Consider the following 4,512-nt stretch of genomic DNA (forward strand, 5'->3'; position numbering starts at 1 on the left):
GTTGACTCCCTTGGCATGCTTATCTCTCTATTTTGGCCGATTTCTACTCTTTCCAGCCGCCTCCTCAAGCCTGGTAGAGGCTACCAATACACTAGAATAAGGCAGATATACAGACGTTTCGATCACTATTCAGTGATCTTCATCAGTGAAACGAAAGAAAATTTTATGTTTTCTTTCTTTTGACCGATGGAGATTGCTGCATAGTGATCGAAAGGTTTGAAAAACTCTGCTTTATTCCATATTTATTGGCTGAATAGACCCATTCGACTTTCACGGGTCGCATAAACTGCTTACGTCACAGGGGGGCATTTCGAAAGTCCTTTCACGGATCGCATAAACTGCATACGTCACAGAACAAATTAACCTTTAATTGTTGCACGGAATGCCACCATACAAAGTTGGTGCCTGTTTTCCCGTCATTTCCGCATATATTACCGAGAAAATAGACACTACCTTTTAGTAAAAAAATGATCTGCCAAGGGGGACCCTGCGAGCGCAAGCCGCGTTCGACTTCAGCGTTCTAGAACGACGTTCTTTCGAGATGTCCGTGCTGTGACGTAAGCAGTTTATGCGATCTGTGAAAGTTGAATGGGTCTATTAGGATTTATATTACCGAATATTTTCAGCGTTTTACATTGGTGTTGTTGAGAGAATGACCTTCGAGAATGAAGAGAGGCGGTTCCAGTTCGGAGGGGCCGTGGCGCTGCTCATGTCGCTAGGGTACGCTTTTTCTGTGCAGGTCAGAATATTTATAATTGTATGTTTGACAAAGTTGTATACAAGTTGCATGTTGCAATTAGCCCTCGGGCATGAATTCGCACATATACAATGAATAATAGTACTGTATAGAGGATGAAGCACACTTTGTTTTAGAATGTGCGGTATACAATGACATCCGGAAATCCTTTATTTGCTCCTTACAGTTAGAAAAGAAATTTGCATACTTGCCGAAAATAGAATTGTTCAAACATATTATGACATCCAAGCGCTATGATATAATTGAAAAACTATGTAAATTTGTTCATACATGTTTCAAAAAGAGAGAAGAGATCCTGTAGTTAGATCCTGTAGATAGAGAAATAGTACACGAATGTAACAATTGCTTCTTCTATTCTTGTTACCAAGTTATTTAACTTAAGTGCATTTGGCCCGTGTAGGGCGTGAACATGCAATAAAGTTCATTCAATAATCAGTTAAACTTAAACTTATCCATTCTCCACTTAAAAATTACAACCTTAATACTACAAATTAAGATTTTAAAAAACCTATCCTGTGTTGCCCAGGTGCGGTGTACCCTGATCCTGGTCATCCCGCTGTTCTGTGGGAAACACGGCAGGAGGATTATCAACGCCTACGCCATCACCCTCCTACTCACCGGTAAGTAAAGCCTCGGTCACAACCCGTCGTACGTGCTTCTGCGTGCTGTCTACGTGCAAAAACGTGGGCAAACGCAGGGCATCCGTGCGTGGTGAGTACCACCTCCGTACGGAATCCTACGGATTTGGGAGCACGCAGACACGCCGTAGAAGTTGAAGTGCATGTAAAACTTTTTCTACGTGCGGTCTGCGGATTCACCACCCGTGCGTGCGAGTACGAGCGACGCGCGTGTCCCGTACGTACCGTACGGAAGAGGCACGTGTGAGTACGGCCTCTTTACGGTAAAGTTGCAATCGCTCAGAGATCGTACGTTGTAAGCACGTACAACTCACTTACCACTTGCGCAACGTACGATCGATGCACGCAACCGCTCACGCCAGACGTGGCGTGCAGACCACACTCTTATACCTTGCGCAACCGTGCGAATGACGTACGAGTGACGTGCGTCGACGCCACTCCTTCCCCACGTTTTCAGAAAAAACGTAGCAGACGTGGCCTCACAAAAAACGTACGGACAAAAAGCACGTACGGCGGGTTGTGACCGTAGCTTTAGGGTGGATTTACTTATGGTTAGCTGGTAATGATCTAACAGCCAGGCCTGCTCTAGCTCACTGTCTAGCTCTAGGTGTGTAGTGAACGCTACCTGAAACGTCTGACCTTTCCAAAATCATATCCATGTTGCATGAGTAACTGTCAAGTATTTTGGCGTACTGTATCTTATTACCTGGATGTCTAACCTTCACCGACGTACATCTAACTCAGTCTGTATATAGTCTAAGACTCTTAAATACACATGTAGTCTGAATTTTCAAAGTCAATTTTGAAAATTCAGAAACGTCTGACCTTTCCAAAATCATATCCATGTTGCATGAGTAACTGTCTCGCGTACAGTATCTTATTACCTGGATGTCTAACCTTCACCGACGTAGATCTAACTCAGTCTGTATATAGTCTAGGACTCTTAAATATACATGTAGTCTGAATTTTCAAAGTCAATTTTCTGGTTATTTTTTTCTGTGTACAGCAAGTTGAATCAACGAGCGATCGCCATGACTTCATGGTAGGCAAGAAGCGGGTGACGGTTGGTTGATTTGCCTACCGATAGTTTGCATGTGTCTTCAAATAATTTGTACTCAACTAGTATATCATGTAAACAAAACAGCAATCGCTCTAAGAGCTTACTGATATCTATGAGGCAAAATGCGATGTCGCTGACGGAAAATGTATGCATGTTTCCTATCGCGTGGGTTACGTTGGCTCTAGCTAGTTATTGGTGGTAGCAAAGAAAATTGTCTGTCCTGAAATTGCGTTGAATGCCTTTATAACAGACAATGCTTTTATAACAGCCCGGCTAGCTCAGTCGGTAGAGCATGGGACTCTTAATCCCAGGGTCGTGGGTTCGAGCCCCACGTTGGGCGATCATTCATTTTGCATCTCTTTTTGGAATTTTGAGCAGAAACAACGACGACACATCTCCAGGTCTTATTCTCACTGCGTTTTAAAATGATAAGAAGAATAACTAAGAACTAAAATTCTCAGAATTCTTTCCTCAATTTCATCGTCATATTCTTACAACTGTACAGCAAAAGAGCACATAGAATTACTACATAGCTGAAAGAACATCCCTCGCACACGCGAATGAAGGTTAGAGATCTAGGTAAACAATATAATCAAATAAACAAATCAAACTCTACTACTAGACTTGGCGTTTCGAGTGACATCTGTCACTCTTCTTTAGCGTCACTTAAGCATTATAGACAGAATACTGATGACCAATAATTTAATTTAATTTGTTGTTATAAAATTGATTATTAAAATTGCATGTGCGATTAGTAGTGAGGAGGGTAGTCTGGACCAATTTATGCAAATTTATGCAAATTTATTCATAGATGCAAATTTATGCAGGTGCGCGGGAAATTTGAATTTTATACAAATTTATGCAAATTTTGGTAATTTATGCAAATTTATGCAAATTTTGTAATTTTAATGACTGCGTTGATTTATTAATAACTGAAATATTAATGTGCAATTATGAATTAATTTATGTATATCTTAATATGATATATTATGAGGGTGTCATGACGTCAATGGACGCAGGTCAGATAAAGGTCAATGTGCACTTTTGAACCCGGTTACCTGGGAAACCTGTTGTCACGGCAACGATTTTTGAAGGATGACACCACGCCTACCGATATTGTTACTGTGACAGTAAGCTATTCAACATGACAGCGGGACCGTCGGGATTGCATCGTGAAGTGGGGGGGCGTGGTTAAAGTCAACGTCTGTAGTAGCTGATTGGCCGCAAGGTGTCGTGATTTGTGGATCCGAAGTAGTCGATTGGCGTGCATGTACTTTGCATGTGAAGTAGGTGACGTACTTCACGGCGATTGGTGGAAGGTCTGCGAGTGTTGGTCAGAAACCTGTATAAAGTGGCAGCAGAAACTGGCGAGAAACCAGTCCCTCTTGCGGAGACAAAACTGCATCGAAGTCGGTCAGTAGCGAACAAAAATAGAGCCTGAAATGCCATGGCACATCAGGAGAAAAAGCATCAGCAGAAGCGCAAGTCTTCACTGGTGTGTGTTTGTGTGTCTGCATCTATTTATACATATATCGATATAAATGTGTTGCTCCGGAGTAAAATATTACTCCGGAGTAAGTATTTTTTGGAGTAAGATATTACTCCGGAGTAACTATATTACGCCGGAGTAACTATTACTCCGTTTTGGAGTAAAACTTTTACTCCGGAGTAAGTTTATTTGTAGCAAGTAGCAAGTTTCTTTGTCATGCATGGTTGTCCGTATCGTGTATTGTCACATGCATGATGTAAAGATATATATATCGTATATGCATATACATAACAGTCTGAGTATGTGTGTGTGTGTGTGCGTGGCTGCGTGTCTGCATCTATTTATACATATATCGATATAAACGTGTTGCTCTGGAGTAAAATATTACTCCGGAGTAACTATTTTTGGAGTAAGATATTACTCCGGAGTAACTATATTACTCCGGAGCCGTTTTTGGAGTAAACCTTTTACTCCGGAGTAAGTTTATTTGTAGCAAGTAGCATGTATATCTGTCATGGATTTCCGTATCGTGTATCCTCACATGTATGATATGTAGATATATCGTATA

General features: G+C 41.4%; 1 non-coding gene and 1 pseudogene across 1 annotated transcript; both read left to right on the forward strand.

Moving 5' to 3' along the window:
• LOC109485557 overlaps positions 1–4,512 on the forward strand; it is a 17,321-nt pseudogene that overhangs the window by 981 nt on the left and 11,828 nt on the right.
• On the forward strand, positions 2,723–2,795 carry Trnak-cuu. Its single transcript has one exon. It is a non-coding gene; the product is annotated as a tRNA-Lys (tRNA).

The sequence above is a fragment of the Branchiostoma belcheri genome, unplaced genomic scaffold (genome assembly GCF_001625305.1).
Source record: "Branchiostoma belcheri isolate BF01 breed outbred unplaced genomic scaffold, Haploidv18h27 scaffold77, whole genome shotgun sequence".
NCBI lineage: Eukaryota > Metazoa > Chordata > Leptocardii > Amphioxiformes > Branchiostomatidae > Branchiostoma > Branchiostoma belcheri.